Source organism: Oryx dammah, unplaced genomic scaffold (assembly GCF_014754425.2).
Source record: "Oryx dammah isolate SB20612 unplaced genomic scaffold, SCBI_Odam_1.1 HiC_scaffold_1, whole genome shotgun sequence".
Taxonomy (NCBI): domain Eukaryota; kingdom Metazoa; phylum Chordata; class Mammalia; order Artiodactyla; family Bovidae; genus Oryx; species Oryx dammah.
Window position 1 is genome coordinate 38,585,170 of NW_024070185.1, and position 18,911 is coordinate 38,604,080.

At 41.3% G+C, this 18,911-nt stretch overlaps 1 protein-coding gene across 2 annotated transcripts in view; it reads left to right on the forward strand.

Annotated features, from left to right (window-relative positions):
• The first annotated feature begins 15,863 nt into the window (after positions 1 to 15,863).
• Positions 15,864 to 18,911, forward strand: part of LOC120865179 (plasminogen receptor (KT)) — a 36,046-nt gene continuing 32,998 nt past the window's right edge. Inside the window, exons 1-2 of one of the 2 annotated variants that reach the window (XM_040242232.1) lie at positions 16,149 to 16,255; positions 16,419 to 16,582. The gene's annotated coding sequence lies outside the window, so the exon portion shown is untranslated. Of the gene's footprint in view, positions 16,256 to 16,418; positions 16,583 to 18,911 lie in introns of both variants that reach the window. The other variant, XM_040242307.1, reaches the window with a different exon arrangement.

Genomic DNA, 18,911 nt, shown 5'->3' on the forward strand with positions numbered 1-18,911 from the left:
GTGCCCGGACTGCCAGGGCCCCCCGCAGCTATTGAGCTCCCATGGGTGTTTCTCCTCCCACTTTCTGGCCCGCTGCGTAAGCGCTCACGTGACTGGATTTTCTCGCCCGGAGCCAAGTATGTGAGTTGGGAAATAAGTGTTTTTTCCATTCTTGGAATAAAAAAAGATAGATAAAAGAAACCAAAAGTGAAACTTAAATTCGGCTTCCCGTAAATCAGCTTTTTAAAAGAAAAGTTTCAAAAATGAAAACAAATCATTATCTGACGTTTTAAACAGTATTTAGAAACAAACCAACGTCGGAAATCATCACAGATGTCCGACGTTGGTTTTGCCTTGAGAATCCACACTAAATTCTGCCATAAGGTTTCCCCTTTCTGATAAAAGCTCTTTTACAAGATGTCGGATCATCCTGACATAACTCGATCTACAACATACAGAAAGTAAAACGATATTTCCCTAATTACTCATTATACCTCCTCTTCCAGGCCTGGATGGCGTTGATTTTTTTATTTAGAAAGTAGGTGTATGTGTATGATAGGAAATGTTATTTTTATAACGTGGATTTTGTCACTTCCTCAAAGTTCCTCGACATAGTGAAACCATAACTGCCTTGTCATTAAAATAACTTCCCATCAGGACTGACACCTTTTAAGAATGCTCTGGGGATCCTGCTATTTTGCCTCTTTGAGATCCAGGTTAGGGTAGCACATTCTAGGTATGGGTTGAGAAAATCCTCTGGTAACTCCGGATCACTGGCTGAGGGCAAGCTGAAACCACGTGACTCACACTGAGGAGGCCAGGATTGTTTTAAGCACCACCGAACTTCTGGGTGCGTCTCTCTTGCTCTTTCGTTCTGGCTCTCTAGGGCAGTCTCACTATCCGTCCCTCCCTCCTTTCTTTCTTTTTATAACAATTTTAAATTGATAAATTGGACTCTTCATTGCTTGCCTTTCCTGTTTATTCATCTCATTGGGCAATTCAAAATAGGGATAATGAATGAATATTGAGATGTTCATTGTCATGGTTAGGCACCTGCTTCCCAAGTAAGGCCTTTCACATTCTTAGAATATCACATATTTATTATATTTTTTTTTAACTTGGAAAAATACACAAGATGATGCTACCTTTAAAATCTGGTGGGGGGGGTATGGAATTCTCTTTAGCCTTAATAAAACTGTAATAGACTTGGAGATTTAGCTCAAATCTCTTTGAGACCACATGATGGAATAGAATCATGTTTTTTCAACTTAATCCCCTGTGATATTTTCTATTTAACCACTTTTCATTTTTCTGAAAATGACAGTTAAGACCCAGGATTTTCAAGACCTGCTATTGGGGTCATGATTGTCACACAGGAAAAAGCTGGCTCTAGAGCCACCTACCACTAACTCACTGAGTTTTCTGGAGCAAATAATTTACTGAGTAGGCAGATAAGTAATATCCTCTTAGACAGCCTCTATGATGCATGAATAATTTTTTAAAACTGAGGGCCAGAGGGATTGTTTATTTGTTTTACCAAAGCAGTGTTCAGGGTCTACATAATGATCAGCAGGGAAGGCAGGAGGTGAGTGAAATTTGTCTTTCTCTGAAGCTATTGATGGGAATGGAAGGTATTTACTCAGCTTTCTGCTCGATGATTTACATATTGGTAATCTGAGTAATTAGTAATCTAAGGGTTTGTGATTTTGTTCATCTCACCCACCTGTTTCCACCCTTCAACCATTCATATTTTCCCATACCATTTATTAAGCTTAATGGAGTTTGTATATCTTCTGGAGTTAGAAAAACAGGATGAGTTAAGAAAAAAATAGATTTTTATCACCCCAAAGAAGCCTATGAAAATTTAACAACCAGGGGGGCATTACTCCCAAAACCTTGTTCAGGTTTTGTGATTTGGGGGAAGTGGATAGAGGAGTGCTGAGACAGGAGATGAGCAGTGGGAAGCCACAGCTGTAGAAGTAGTCACCTACCTGATCGTCTCTAGAATCACCATGTTCTGTTCACACCTCTCCTCATTCTGTTCATCTTTAGAGGTGAAAAACTCATCATTGCCAATATCCTGTTTCTCAGAGCATTTCTGAGAGTCACTTGCATCACAGTTGACTTGGGATAGTCATTTAAACACAGATTCCAGGTCTCTGCCACAGGCCTGTTAAATCTGGGGGTGGTCCTGAGAGTCTACATTTCAACACCATCCCCACATGATTTACATGCACACTGAAGTTTTTAAAACTGATAGCATAATGTTTAAGGAAAAAAACTGAATGAAGAATTCTTTGCAATTACAATATAAACCCCCTTCCTTCATTTAGATTGGTTAATTGTTATCAACACTACTCTTCCCTCTACCTCTGCCCTCTCTACTTTCACTCTTGCCCCTGAAACAAGCAACATGATCTATGCTTGTCCTATCCTTAGAGAGATAGATTTCAGGATCTTACAAGGGGGCCTGAAGTGATGCTAGCAATTTCCTGGTGAAGGAGCAATTTCCAGTAAACTTTCTTGATCATTAAGAACAGTACATAATAAAGATACTTAAAAATAATTGACAAACTGCTTTGTTTTCACTAACAATGTAGATAATGAATTTTATTATTATATATAAAGACAACATCCAGATTTTGCCTCATGTTCTATTTCTTGATTACCTAGATTTATAAGCCACAGTTGTATGCTATGCCCATTCTCTCTCTGTCTCACCAACTGTTGCCTCCACCTTTGACAGCTATTCATACTCCCATAGTGAAAGTCAAAGTGAAGTTGCTCAGTTGTGTCCGACTCTTTGTGACCCCATGGACTGTAGCCCACCAGGCTCCTCCATCCATGGAATCTTCCAGGCAAGAGTACTGGAGTAGGTTGTCATTTCCTTCTCCAGGGGATCTTCCTGACCCAGGGATGGAACCCAGGTCTCTGGCATTGCAGGCAGACACTTTACCGTCTGAGTCACCAGGGAAGCCCCATAGGCTGGCGCCAAGCAGATCTCATGGAGCAGAACACTTTAGCCTGGTTATATGATTTGTTGTTGAGTGGCTAAGTAGTGTCCAACCCTCTTGCGACCCCATGGCTGTAGCCCGCCAGGCTCCTCTGTCCATGGAATTTTCCAGGCAATTTTTTGAAGCTGTTGCCATTTCCTACTCCAGGGGACTCTTCCTGACCAAGGCATGGAACCCACATCTCTGGCACCTCCTGCATTGGGAGGCAGATTCTTTACCACTGCACATGACCTGGGAAGCCCTGGTTATATAACTGTTTAAAATACAGGGGCAATTAATATGTGTAGATGCCCTAGGGGTAGCAGCTGTCATCACCTGACACCCATACTCATATGCTTCTCTTACTTAACAATGACTGTTTTTGTCTCCTTCCTTCCTGTCCTGAACTGGAGAAGAGCTGGTCAGGTGAAGAGCTCTTGGCTCCAAAGGGTAGCTCCCAGATCATGGATACTTTAAAAGAAAGACAAGGCCTCCAAAAATGTCCCTTATCCTCAAGGAATTCACAAACACAGATATAGATAATTATGACTCAGATAAGTGTGGTGGAAAGTTGGGAACACTCTATGGTAAATAATTCCAAAGAATCTCGATAAATGAACTGAAGACTGCTAAAAACAGAATCGACAATAGGGAAATATCCTTTCAGAGGATACTGGGAAATATTTTATAGATTTAATATCTTTATAACTAAGTAGCCTAAGTGAATATTGAACAAATGAAAAACTCCCCTAGTGAGTCATTTCACTTGGTTTGAGGACATGATTTAGTTCAAACATCTCTGTGGAATTGCCTCTATATTATTTTATACTGATTCTTGATTTTAAATTAAGAAAAATATGAGTTCTAAAAGTCTAAAAGTCTTCAAAATCTCTACTTGAAAGGGAAAAACTGACTGTTGTTTTCTGGTATGAGTAAATGGTTGTTATTCAAAGGCCAGTTATAGTCACATCCAGGTTACTGGATCTAGAACATAATTAATCTGCCATTCATGATTATAGACTCAGTATAAAAGAATGGGAAGTAGTCTTTTTCTTTTCCCCCACCCTATCCTGAAAGGATAGCCAGACCTTTCAATTCTTGGAGACAGAGACAGAGAGAGATGGGGGGTGGGGGTGGGGCTGGTGGTTCCAAACATAAACTAATAAACAGAAATTCCAGATACTGGAAAGTACTATGAAAAACAAAAAAATAAAGAAAATGAGGAGACAATATACCAGAATGCCTTGATGTGAGTCTCCTTTAGTGTAGTGGCCAGGGAAGACTCCTCAAAGAGGTGATATTTGAGAAATGAATTATGAAGACCAACATGAAATGACTTGCAGGAAGAACATTCCTGGTAGAATGGTCAAGATATGGAAAAACTGAAAAACCAAGGTTTTTCCATCTGTAGCAAAAAACTTGGCAAGTTCTTGGAATGAAGGTCACTGTGGCTGGAGCACAGAGTGAAGTAGGGCTGGTGATCAGATCATGAAGGGTTCTGAACACCAAAGGAAGAAGGTTGGATTCTAATTGCAATGGAAAGCCACTGGATAATTTAAAGCAGGAGGGTTACCTGATTCCAAAACCCATGCTGTGGTCTGAAGTATGGAGTACCGAGGGGCTAGCATGGAAGTTGGGAGACCTTAGGAGCTACTGCCATAGACTACATTCTAAATATAATTTGGAAGTAAAATTAATAGAATTTGTTGATGGATATTAGTGGTAAGAAAGAAAAGGGAATCAGGGATGATAGATATGAGGTAATATGCTGTTCCAGAGTAGGATATTATACCCAGAGTTACAGGTTTTCAAATATTTGTGAGCTCTTTAAGGAAGTCTAAAGATAAAACACAAACTCTTCCATTAAATTATCACTGGAAACTGGTCATAACCTATCAAGAGACTCATAATTTTTTAAGAAGAAATTACAATCCCTTCCAGAAATGGAAAGTTGGTAGTATGCTGAACTGGTCCAAGGCCTTGGTCCTGCTCATGGGACTTAATCAGGGTACAACATGACTGGTCTAGATAATTTTCTATCATAAGCTGAAGAAATTAACTGGGAACACTATGCCAGAGATGAGAGGAAAAATTCTGAGTTATAGGTAGAGCATTCCTTTGACAAGTATGCAGAGGAAAAGTCTCGGAGGTTGAGAAAGACCATCAGCTAAGGCATTAGCATTAAGGTGTGGATGCGTGTCTGTGTGTGCATGCATGTGTGTTCTTTAGGGATGAACTGCTTTACTGCCTACAGGATACGGCAGTGTGGAAAGTAAGGGGAAAGCATAGGTTTCATACGTGCTTGTGGAAGAACAAGCCAACTAGAAACATGTGAAATATGTTAGATAGCATATTCAAAAGCAGAGACATTACTTTGCCAACAAAGGTCTGTCTAGTCAAGGCTTTGTTTTTTCCAGTGGTCATGTATGGATGTGAGAGTTGGACTGTGAAGAAAGCTGAGCACTGAAGAATTGATGCTTTTGAACTGTGGTGTTGGAGAAGACTCTTGAGAGTCCCTTGGACTGCAAGGAGATCCAACTAGTCCATTCTAAAGGAGATCAGTCCTGGGATTTCTTTGGAAGGACTGATGCTAAAGCTGAAACTCCAGTACTTTGGCCACCTCATGAGAAGAGTTGACTCATTGGAAAAAACTCTGATGCTGGGAGGGATAGGGGGCAGGAGGAGAAGGGGATGACAGAGGATGAGATGGCTGGATGGCATCACCGACTTGACGGACATGAGTGATGGACAGGGAGGCCTGGTGTGCTGTGATCGATGAGGTCGCAAAGAGTCGGACACGACTGAGCGACTGAACTGAACTGAACTGAACGACATTTTACAACCCCATGCAGAGGCCCCTGACTCAGAAACTCTTGCTAATTTTGTGTTCATCAGAGTTGACAAAGCCAAAAGAGAAGACCATAGCAGCATTTTAAGAGTAAGATAAGAAAAAAAAAAAAAAAAAAAAGAGTAAGATAGGATAGTGACACTCTGATCTCAAACACTGAGGTAGACTTGGAAAGTCAGAAGCAACATGGGCATACTTCTACCCCTTGAAGTCCAGCTCTCTCAAGGCAAGGCCCCAGCAGGTGAAGATAAGCAGTTTCCACAAACCCAGTGAGGCCTTATGAGGTGTGAGTTGGAAAAGGTGGTTTTAGTTTGCAGCTGGTATATAGTAGGGTTGATATCAAGCAAAATTATTGGGTATCCTTACTCTGTATGTCACAGACTCCAACAGTTATGAAGATAACCCTCATTTGCTATGTTTTGATAAGGGGATAATTAATGCCTGCTGTAACCAAAAAAAATATTAACCCAGTGAACTCATCAGTTTTCATATGTTCTTGGAGGTCCTAAGAAGAAGATGAGGGAGTTGGCATGGGGAAAATAAAGTCTAATATTGACATGTTGCTCCCAGGTCTGCTTGGAAGAAGTTTAATAGACACTGTTAGGCCAGGCTGTATAGCATTTCCAGGGATCCTTGCCACAGAAGAAAGAGAAAAAGAATAAAGAATGAAACCTGGGAATGGTTTTTTGATGTCTCTGGACGGCCCAAACAGATGTTGTGTCCCTCTTGTGAAGAGCTGCAAAAGAGAAGGAATATATAATAAGTTAGACCATTTTATTCATCAGATTTCAGGGAATGTTTTCAATTTTTTTAAAAAGGGGGTGGGGGGTAGGAGAAATTCCAGGTAGGAGACCAGGCTGAATTTCTCAGAGGTACAGGAGCTGAGAGTCAGTGGCAAGGAACAGGGTTATGTGAGTGGCATAGGCTGTAGGGGAAGGAAGTTATCAGGGATTTAACTACTTCCATAACAGTGATATGGAAACCCCATGTTTGAGAAGTAGGAAAAATATAAGCAGCTACTGTTAGTGGAAAAATACTTGGAAAGAAAGCAATATGTAGAGAAGATTTTAGGAATTTCCTGTTAAATATGCTGTGCAGATCATTTCCAGGGACTGCTTGAGAAAGTTTATGTACTATTCTTAAATGCTTTAGCAGTCTGTTGCTGTTTTCTTAGAATGCTATTACATGCTTGGAGTGAACCATGTGAAGCCTCAGTTTTATTCAGGTTACACTCAAATATAACTCCTCACTGCTCGAAAAAGCTTTACTTGACTTGGCTGAATTACTGTCCTCTAATTATCCCATTTCAACGGCAAACCTCAAAAAATGATTTCTTCATCACTTTTTTCAACTATCAAGTTAACAAAACAAAATGCAGTAATTATAATAAATATTAAAAGTAACAATAATAGTAAAACATGTATCATTTTTTAATATGTCAGACACCATATCTTGGTGATTCACTGCACTGCTGTTGCTGTTTAGTCGCTCAGTCATCTCCGACTCTTTGCGACTCCATGGACTGCAGTCTGCCAGGTTCCTCTGTCCTTGGGATTTCTCAAGCAAGAATACTGGAGTGAGTTGCCACTTCCTTCTCCAGAGGAATCTTCCCAACCTAGGGATCAAACCTGCGTTTCCTGCTTGGTATACAGATTTTTTACCACTGAGTCACCTGGGAAGCCCTCACCATTAGCTAGCTTTAATTTTACAACAATCCTATAAAAAAGATACTATTATTGCCACTATTTTAGAGATGTGGATACTGAGGCACAGAACTTATGTAACTTATCTAATTTTACATAACTAGGAAGTGGTACAAGTGAGATTCAAACCCAGGTACTCTGGTTTCAGAATTCAGCCCAGTTCAGTTGCTCAGTTGTGTCTGACTCTTTGTGACCCCATGAACTGCAGCATGCCAGGCCTCCTTATCCATCGCCAACTCCCAGAGTTTCCCCAAACTCATGTCCATTGAGTCGGTGATGCCATCCAACCATCTCATCCTCTGTCGTTCTCTTCTCCTCCTGCCCCCAATCTCTCCCAGCATCAAGGTCTTTTCAAATGAGTCAGCTCTTCGCATCAGGTGGCCAAACTACTGGAGTTTCAGCCTCAACATCAGACCTTCCAATGAACACCCAGGACTGATCTCCTTTAGGATAGACTGGTTGGATCTCCTTGGTGTCCAAGAGACTCTCAAGAGTCTTCTCCAACACCATAGTTCAAACGCATCAATTCTTCAGTGCTCAGCTTTCTTTATAGTCCAACTCTCACATCCATATGTGATTACTGGAAAAACCATAGCCTTGACTAGATGGACCTTTGTGGACAAAGTAATGTCTCTGCTTTTTAATATGCTGTCTATGTTGGTCATAACTTTCCTTCCAAGGAGTAAGCGTCTTTTAATTTCATGGCTGCAGTCACCATCTGCAGTGATTTTGGAGCCCCCAAAAATAAAGTCTGACACTGTTTCCACTGTTTCCCCATCTATTTCCCATGAAGTGATGGGACCAGATGCCATGATCTTCATTTTCTGAATGTTGAGTTTTAAGCCAACTTTTTCACTCTCCTCTTTCACTTTCATCAGGAGGCTCTTCAGTTCTTCACTTTCTGCCATAAGGGTGGTGTCATCTGCATATCTGAGGTTATTGATATTTCTCCTGGCAACCTTGATTCCAGCTTCTGCTTCTTCCAGCCCAGTGTTTCTCATGATGTACTCTGCAAGTAAGTTAAATAAGCAGGGTGACAATATACAGCCTTGACATACTCCTTTCCCGATTTAGAACCAGTCTGTTGTTCCATGTCCAGTTCTAAACTGTTGCTTCCTGACCTGCATACAGGTTTCTCAAGAGGCAGGTCAGGTGGTCTGGTATTCTCATTTCTTTCAGAATTTTCCACAGTTTATTGTGATCCACACAGTCAAAGGCTTTGGCATTGTCAATACAACAGATATAGATGTTTTTCTGGAACCCTCTTGCTTTTTTGATGATCTAATAGATGTTGGCAGTTTGATCTCTGGTTCCTCTGCCTTTTCTAAAACCAGCTGGAACATCTGGAAGCTCATGGTTCACATATTGCTGAAGCTTGGCTTGGAGAATTTTGAGCATTACTTTACTAGCATGTGAGATGAGTGCAATTGTGTGGTAGTTTGAGCATTCTTTGGCATTGTCTCTCTTTGGGATTGGAATGAAAACTGACATTTTCCAGTCCTGTGGCCACGGCTGAGTTTTCCAAATTTGCTGACATACTGAGTGCAGCACTTTCACAGCATCATCTTTTAGGATTTGAAATAGCTCAACTGGACTTCCATCACCTCCACTAGCTTTGTTCATAGTGATGCTTCCTAATGACTTCACATTCCAGGATGTCTGGCTCTAGGTGAGTGATCACATCATCATGATTATCTGGGTCATGAAGATCTTTTTTTGTACAGTTCTTCTGTGTATTCTTGCCACCTCTTCTTAATATCCTCTGCTTCTGTTAGGTCCATACCATTTCTGTCCTTTATCGAGCTCATCTTTGCATGAAATGTTCCCTTGGTATCTCTAATTTTCCTGAAGAGATCTCTAGTCTTTCCCATTCTATTGTTTTCCTCTATTTCTTTGCATTGATTGCTAGGAAGGCTTTCTTATCTCTCCTTGCTGTTCTTTGGAACTCTGCATTCAAATGGATATATCTTTCCTTTTCTCCTTTGCTTTTCACTTCTCTTCCTTTCACAGCTATTTGTAAGGCCTCCCCAGACAGCCATTTTGCTTTTTTGCATTTCTTCTTCTTGGGGATGGTCTTGATCCCTGTCTCCTGTACAATGTCACGAACCTCCGTCCATAGTTCACCAGGCACTCTATCTATCAGATCTAGGCCCTTAAATCTATTTCTCACTTCCACTGTATAATCATAAGGGATTTGATTTAGGTCATACCTGAATGGTCTAGCGGTTTTCCCTACTTTCTTCAATTGAAGTCTGAATTTGGTAATAAGGAGTTCATGATCTGAGCCACAGTCAGCTCCCAGTCCTATTTCTGCTGACTGTATAGAACTTCTCCATCTTTGGCTGCAAAGAATATAATCAATCTGATTTCAGTATTGACCATCTGGTGGTGTCCATGTGTAGAGTCTTCTCTTGTGTTGTTGGAAGAGGGTGTTTGCTATGACCAGTATGTTCTCTTTGCAAAACCCTATTACCCTTTGCCCTGATTCATTCCGTACTCCAAGGCCAAATTTGCCTGTTACTCCAGGTGTTTCTTGACTTCCTGCTTTTGCATTCCAGTCCCCTATAATGAAAAGGGCATCTTTTTTGGGTGTTAGTTCTAAAAGGTCTTGTAGGTCTTCATAGAACCATTCAACTTCATCTTCTTCAGCATTACTGATCGGGGCATAGACTTGGATTACCGTGATATTGAATGGTTTGCGTTGGAAATGAACAGAGATCATTCTGTCGTCTTTGAGATTGCATCCAAGTACTGCATTTCTTTTGTTGACTATGATGGCTACTCCATTTTTTCTAAGAGAGTACTGCCCACAGTAGTAGATGTAATGGTCATCTGAGTTAAATTCACCCATTCCAGTCCATTTTAGTTTGCTGATTCTTAGAATGTTGATGTTCACTCTTGCCATCTCCTGTTTGACCACTTCCAATTTGCCTCGATACATGGACCTAACATTCCAGGTTCTTATGCAATATTGCTCTTTACAGCACTGGATCTTGCTTTTATCACCCATCACATTTCAGAGTCTACGTCCATACAAGTGTGCTGTGAAATTAGTATTCTTATTCATTACTTTGCCGACTAAGGTCCGTCTAGTCAAGGCTATGGTTTTTCCTGTGGTCATGTATGGATGTGAGAGTTGGACTGTGCAGAAGGCTGAGCACCAAAGAATTGATGCTTTTCAACTGTGGTGTTGGAGAAGACTCTTGAGAGTCCCTTGGACTGCAAGGAGATCCAACCAGTCCATTCTGAAGGAGATCAACCCTGGGATTTCTTTGGAAGGAATGATGCTAAAGTTGAAACTCCAGTACTTTGGCCACCTCATGAGAAGAGTTGACTCATTGGAAAAAACTCTGATGCTGGGAGGGATTAGGGCCAGGAGGAGAAGGGTACGACCCAGGATGAGATGGCTGGATGGCATCACTGACTCGACGGACGTGAGTCTGAGTGAACTCCGGGAGATGGTGATGAACAGGGAGGCCTGGCGTGCTGCGATTCATGGGGTCGCAAAGAGTCGGACTCGACTGAGCGACTGAACTGAACTGAACTGATTCACTGCTGATGAAAACACAGGTACAGAAACTGGTATGAAATGTTCATCTCAGCACTGTCCATAAGAGCAAAACATAGGAACAATCCAAATGTTCATCAATTTTGAATGGATAAACAAAATTTGGTACATCCATGCAATGAAATATTATTCCACCATTAAAAGGAATGAAGTGCTGATAGATGTTACAACTTGGATGTACCCTGAAAACAGTATGCTATTAAAAAAAAAAAAGACTTATGCTATGTGAAAGAAGTCACATACAAAAGGTCATATATTGTATGATTCTATTCATATAAAATGTCTAGAATAGGCAAATCTGTTGAGACAGACAGGAGGAAAGGGGGGTTAACAGAAGAGGGCGACAGAGGATGAGGTGGTTGGATGGCAACATCGACTCAATAGACATGAGTTTGAGCAAACTCCAGGAGACAGTGAAGGAAAGAGAAGCCTGGGATGCTGGAGTCCATGGGGTTGCAAAGAGTCAGACGTGACTGAGTAACTGAAGAACAGCACTGAGACTGAAAGAGATTAAGATATGCCAGAGGCCAGAGGAGAAGTGACACAATGAGGAGTGACTGCTAATGTGTATGGGGTTTCTTTGGGGGGTGATGAAAATGTTATAGAATTAGATAGAGGTAATAGTTGAACAACATTTTGAATAAACTAAAAGCTACTAAACTGTATAATCTTAAATGGTAAATTTTATGATATGTGAATTATATCTCAATTTAAAGTTTTCTAGGCAGGTAGACAATAAGTCCATTGTTGTCATTATATTACAGGGCCACATGATGTCACTAGAAGAATGGACAAAGTCCAAAGTAGGCTGCACAAAGCTCAGTGATGCTCTGCTGCTTCAGATTGTGCCCGGTCTACATTTGAATCAACAGGGTGCCCCATGAATGAAATCTAAGGTTAAAATTCAGAATACAGTCAGAATACAGACAACATAATTCCAGAATAGCTTAATACTGAAGAGTTTCTATCCTTAGCCAACACAATTCCAGAATAGCTTAATACTGAAGAGTTTCTATCGTTAGCCCCATGCTCTCCTTCACAGACTGAAGTTCTTGGCTAAACTTGGTTCCCATTGTAATGGAGAAAGAAATTCATACTCCTTTAGAAAGCATCTCTTTAAAAGGAAATACATCTGAGTACACCCTGAACTTTGTTTGATCTACAATTCTGTGCCAGCTTCAAGTGCACAGCAAAGTGAATCAGCTACATATACACACATGCACACTCTCCCTTAGATTTTCCTCCCACATAAGCCACCATGGAACGCTAAATAGAGTTCCCTGTGCCACACAGTAGGTACTTGTCAGTTGGTCCTCGTCAGTTGGTCCTCATTCCATACATAGTAGTGTTGAATATGTCAATCCAAATTCTCCAATTAAAAACTTTAAAAAACTAATTTATGGGTATACAGGGAAATATTGAGTAATTTTATTGTCCTGAGGTAGGGGGTTTTTCAGTGAGTTATGGATTTTATGCATTTTACGTCAATTCTTTCAAAATATGTATACTATTTAATTCAGTACTTCCAATCAAAATATTAAAAAGCTATATACATATACACACATATATATGAAGGTGATTATCATGATGTTATTTTTTAAGGCTCTGGGAAGTCACTTAATTCTATTTTATAAAGTTTTACATTGGAGCATAGTTGATTAACAATGATGTTACTGACAGAAGCAAAAAAATCAGAAATATCCAATGATGAAAACTGTATACATACTTGCTGAAAATCTTATATATGTTAAAAATGGTATATATGAATGCCATTTAATAACATGAAAATTCTTATGCTATAATGCAAACTGATTTTTAAAAGTACCTGTCTGTATGTGTGCATAGAGCATATACACATACTTTCACAATTCATAAAATCGGAAATAATGCACACACTAGTTAAGGTTATATGTCATTTGGTATTGAAATAATTTTCCTTTAATCTTTTCATCCCACATTCTATGTCTTCAATACCTATGCCAATATTTCTCTCAATTCCCAGAGTAGATATTCTTATGGTCACTTTTTTCACTTATATTTTTAAATACATACAAGAATATTTATAATGTATGTGTATAAAGTGTATCCATTGGGTTTCCATTGGGAATTGGAATTCTACTCAGTTAGTTTGACTAAAGAGATCTTAAACATTAATTAGAAGGCAATTAAAGGGAGTAGGATTAAGAGAACCATCCAGTTGAGGCATCTCAACTACCAATTTGGGGTGAAGAACCATCAGGTTGAGAGTAACAGCAATGGCAAGAAACCCATACCATCTCTAGGCCAAAAAGTAAGGGAAGAGAGCATTCCCAGAGCTCAAGCCACAGAGGAGGGGCTGCTGATCAAGAGCTTCAGTGGTGAAAAGACACTACCACTGCAAGATCCTAAAACAGAGAAAGAATGTATAAAATGTACCCTATTTCTCTTTCCTCCTGCCTCCTGTCTCCTGTGGATGCCTCCATAGTCCAAAACCAAATATAAATCAGCTGAGAAGAGCCCAGGTGATGTTTTCCAAAGAGGTCAACTTCTGGGGTATAGAATAAGGCAGGCAAGAGAGGAGAATAGGTATGAAGGGAGGCAAAAAGAAGACCCAGATAGTTCACCTGTTTTGCCACCCAAGATTTATTTTTCCCTTTGTTCAGATGGAGAGAAACTCATTCCCTAAACATGAGAATCAGAGAGTCCTATCAACTACTGTGTTGCTTTGAAGAGATGTCAATACTCTGACCTAGAAACTAAATTATAATGTTTGTCTCCACCACTACTGTTTATACAAGGAAACAGAGAAAGCAAGGGCATGGAATAAATAATCAATTAACATTTTATATACAGAGCTGAGCCTCCCAGGTGGCTCAGATGGTAAAGAATCTGCCTGCAATGCAGGAGACCTGGGTTTGGTCCAATAATCCCTGCCTCTATAGCTTATTGCTAGGTTAAAAAAGATAAATTGATAATCATAATTTCCTACTTCATTCACTTATGTTTTTCCTGCCCTATACAGTATCTTAGTAGATTGTGATTTTTTTTTTTTAACCTGGTGCGGTGATACAACACTTCAATTCCTCCATGGTCTGAAATTGAAGTGCTCCCAATATTATCAGGTTACTGTAGTTATCTTATGATCATCATTGCACATGGGAGTATTAAGATGTGCCCAGTTAATCCTTGGGTGTCATGCACATTTCTCCTTGCTCTCATTATATAGCTGTAACCCAGTTTCCTCATGGAATTCTAGTTCCATGAGGAACCAAAATGAACAGAGGGCAGTTTCAGCCTCCAATTCAGTGGCACCATGGCTGGGTCCTCTAGTGAAAGCATTTCTTCCTTTTGAACTAAGACTTCAAAATATGATAAACCCAAGGTTGTAGAAATGGTATGCTGGATATTTTCATTTGTCAGAGGTCTTTGTGCCTAGCAAGCTGACTGCTATAGACTATACAGACCTGGCCTCCTTCATCTTCAGGCTTTCTAGTGGATCCAGAAATCCACCAGATTTTTCTGATGAAAGATTTCAGCAGGATATCAGAACATAGAAGGACAGGGGGATGTGTCTTTCTTTTCCACTCTGTCCCCATTTGGAGTTGAGGTGCTAGCAGTGGCTGCAGCTATTGAATCTTACCCTGTTGGGCCAAAGGTCAGCATCTACTGCTTTCCTCTCCTGAACAATATAGCTCCTGTCGGGTAGCCCTCTCATACAGGTACAGCTATGGCTCTCGCCTGGTTTTAGTAACTGCTCCCTTCCATTTGTCTCTTCTGTGAAGGTTCTGCGAGGCAAGGCCCAGTCCTTGTTGCCATCTCGGGGGACTTCAGAGTTAGTAACAGGTTCCCACTGTTGTTGTTTACTACTGTTAATGCTGCGTGCTAGACATGGTGCTAAGTGCTTGAATATAGAATTATCTCAGTTAGTCTTCATAATCCAATAAATTAGATGGCTTTAGACCCATTGCAGAGATGATAAAATTAAGTTTTGCAGAGGATGAAGAGTGACAGTGATGGAGTTGGAGATCAAATCAAATGTAGGTATGCTTATGGCAGAATCTGTGCACTCAGATACTATCGTTATCAGTTGTTATCCTATCTTAAAGGGCCAAAATTCCAAATGGCTTTGCTCTTGTGGTTCCCAGGTCACTCTGGCAGGAGGTCAGTGAGGTGTGCTGCCATAGAGAGCCTGGGAAGGTTAGATGCCTTCTCCACTGATGTGATGGCAGCCAGGACTAAGGGCAGGAACTTTTCTCTTAGACCTTAAAGGCCAGAACCTGGTGAAGTCCATGCTATTTTTCTAAATTATTTAATAACAAAGAACAGAATGCCAACAACTCCTCAAGTATTCTTTCAATGAAGCTGGGAAAGAGGGTGGCTTACTCAAGACAGAAATCAATGGTGGGGGTGAGAAGAAATGAATATCTCTCAGAGCATAAGTTGAGAAAGATGGCTGTTAAAAAAAAATTTTTTTTTTTTTTTGGTTGGTAACTCTGGTCAAGTCTTCTCTGTTTCTTTTCATGTCCTAACCTTTCCCCTGCTTTGATGGTGGGCAATTTAACAGCCAGAGGAGGCTGAGGCTCTAACGAATTAAATAAACTATGTCAGTGTTGAGATTCAAACGGGTGAGGGGAGAGTCCATCCTCAACATAAACCTAATCTATAAGAAGAAAGGCCCTTACAAATATTTATAACTATGGATTATATGTTCAAGTGACAACTTCTCGAAAGATACATTTTCTTCTAGAAATAGACCTTACAAATGGTGGTTGACATCATATGTAGAGTACTGTGAGATGGCTCATTAAGCTGTATGGAGGTTTTAGTTCTACAAGGGAGCATGATTGCTCAGGTTCCTCATGGGTAACTGACAAACCTCAGTGAGGCCTTTACGTGAGATTTTCATTCTGCTTCCTCTGCCCACTTCCCTCAAAATTTGAGTCGCTGGATTTTGAATTTGCCTCTTTGACCTGCCCCTCCCATGGCCTGTCGGAAAGAAAACACCAGGCCGCCTTGGTCAGGGGCGCGGGCCCTTTAAGGAAGCCAAGAGTTGCGCTGTTTGGCTGCCGTGGCCAGCCAGTCCGGAGGTTCTGCGGGGCGAGTCCCGGTCCTCGTCGCCGTCTCGGGGAGCTTCAGGCCTGGAGGCCTTGGCTGTGATCAGTGTCTCCCGCACCTCCACGGTCCAGTGAGTGAGCGCCGGCTGGGCAGGCCAGGCCAGCCGCAGGCTGTTGGGGGAAGGGCGGGTCCTCGTGGCAGCGTCTGCCGGCGCCGAGCTCCGGGTCTTCGGGCTTGCTGGGCCGCTCTGGGTGCCCTTTCCTTGTGAGCGCCCTTGGCTCTCCGGCTTCTAGTGCCAACCTGTATCGCCAACCTTGTTTCGGAGGAGCCAGTTCTCCTCTCAAAGACTCCAGGCCGCTCCCATATCGTAATTAAAGTGGGGGAAGTGGGCAAAGCGTTGTCAACGGAAATCAGCATAACCTTGCAGGAATTCCCAACTGCTGTAATTCGGTCCAAGGTAAGCGGGTGGAGTTTTAAATTAGGGAAAAATCTCCCGGAAGCTGTAGGTTCTGGGCTGGAATTTGCAGGGGAAATGGGCTAGTTTGAATGGAACTCAGAGCTAGAATTTGCTGGGGAAGTGACCTAATTTGAATGAAACCCAAAGATGTATTGAAATGATTGTAATCATGCAACCAGTCATATATATAGGTAGTTGATGCGTCATTCGATCAGGAAATGAGTCACTGCAGAAACTTGGATAACAGAAGTTATAGGTCATGGAATTATTCTTTTTTTTTTTCCAAGTAAAATCAAATACCAGTTCTTAGATGTGACCTGAGGAGGACAGCCCCAACACTTCCTCCTCAGAAATACCCGTACCTGTTGTAATGTGTAGCACAGCTGAGGCAAGGCTGGCGCAAAGAGCCCTTTATAAGATCTCAGGAGTAAATGAGGGAAAAATGAAGGCAGAAGGGACCCAAATCAGGATTCTTAGCCTTCTGAAACACAGTGGTGTCAAAGTTGTAAGTAGCAAGGTATTTGTCACCAATGACAAAGTATTGGCATTTTTTAAAGACTTGCCTTATACAATTGAGTGAATTCAAAATTATTCCTATTGCAAGGTCACTCTTATTTTCTGATACAATGAGTGAGTGAGTCAAAGTCACTCAGTAGTGTCCGACTCTTTTCGACTTCAAGAACTATACAGTCTATGGAATTCTCCAGGCTAGAATACTGGAGTGGGTAACCTTTCCCTTCTCCAGGCGATCTTCCCAACCCAGGGATCAAACCCAGGTCTCCCACATTGCAAGCAAATTCTTTACCACAGCTGAGCCACAAGGGAAAGCCCTCTGATATAATAAGTTCCCTACATATGAACCTTCAAGTTGGCAACTTTCAAAGATGTGAATGGCATGCTTGCATCTTCAATCATGTAAGTTAGTTAATGTATCTGCCATACCTTGTCACGTGTGTACATCCTCTACAAGTAGTTGTGCTTTTGTGTACTTACTGTACAGTACTTTATAGAATACAGGAGTATAGTATCTTTTTTCAAACCCCAGATGTCCGGAAGCAAGCATTACAGAAGCAGTAATACAGCTAGCTGGTACTGTTACCAGCCTCTGTATGTCAGCTGCTGTGCTATATCCTTTTCAAGGTACTGTACTATAAGATTAAAAAAGGTTTATTTTTGGTTTGTTTTTCATGTATTTTATTTAAACCTGGAATCAGTTCAGTTCAGTCGCTCTGTCGTGTCCAACTCTTTTCAACCCCATGGACGGCAGCACGCCAGGCTTCCCTGTCCATCGCCAGCTCCCAGAGCTTACTCAAACTCATGTCCATTGAGTCAGTGATGTCATCCAACCATCTCATCCTCTATTGTTCCCTTCTCCTCCTGCCTTCAATCTTTCCCAGCATCAGGGACTTTCCAAGTGAGTCATTTCTCATTAGGTGGCCAAAGTATTGCAGTTTCAGCTTCAGCATCAGTCTTTCCAATGAATATTCAGGACTGGTTTCCTTTAGGATGGACTGGTTGCCTTTAGGGTGGACTGGTTGGATCTCCTTGCAGTCCAAGGGACTCTCAAGAGTCTTCTCCAATGCCACAGTTCAAAAGCATCAGTTCTTCAGTGCTCAGCTTTCTTTATAGTCCAATTCTTACATCCATACATGACTACTGGAAAAACCACAGCTTTGACTGGACAGACCTTTGTTGGCAAGGTAATGTCTCTGCTTTTTAATATGATGTCTAGGTTGGTCATAGCTTTTCTTCCAAGGAGTAAGCGTCTTTTAATTTCATGGCTGCAGTGATTGTGGAGCCCAAAAAAATAAAGTCTCTCACTGTTTTCATTGTTTCCCCATCTATTTGCCGTGAAGGGATAGGACCAGATGCCATGATCTTAGTTTTCTGAATGTTGAGTTTTAAACTGACTTTTTCACTCTCCTCTTTCACTTTCATCAAGAAGCTCTTCAGTTCTTCTTCACTTTCTGCCTTAAGAGTGATGTTATCTGCATATCTGAAGTTATTGATATTTCTCCCAGCAATCTTGATTCTAGCTTGTGCTTCATCCGGCCCAGATGTAAATTCACATGATGTACTCTTTGGGCTTCCCTGGTGGTGCAGAGGTTAAAGTGTCTGCCTGCAATGTGGGAGACCTGGGTTCGATCCCTAGGTTGGGAAGATCCCCTGGAGAAGGAAATGGCAACCCACTCCAGTATTCTTGCCTGGAGAATCCCATGGACGGAGGAGCTTGGTGGGCTATAGTCCACGGGTCGCAAAGAATCAGACACAACTGAGCGACTTCACTTTCACTTTCTTTCACTTTCACTCTGCATATAAGTTAAATAAG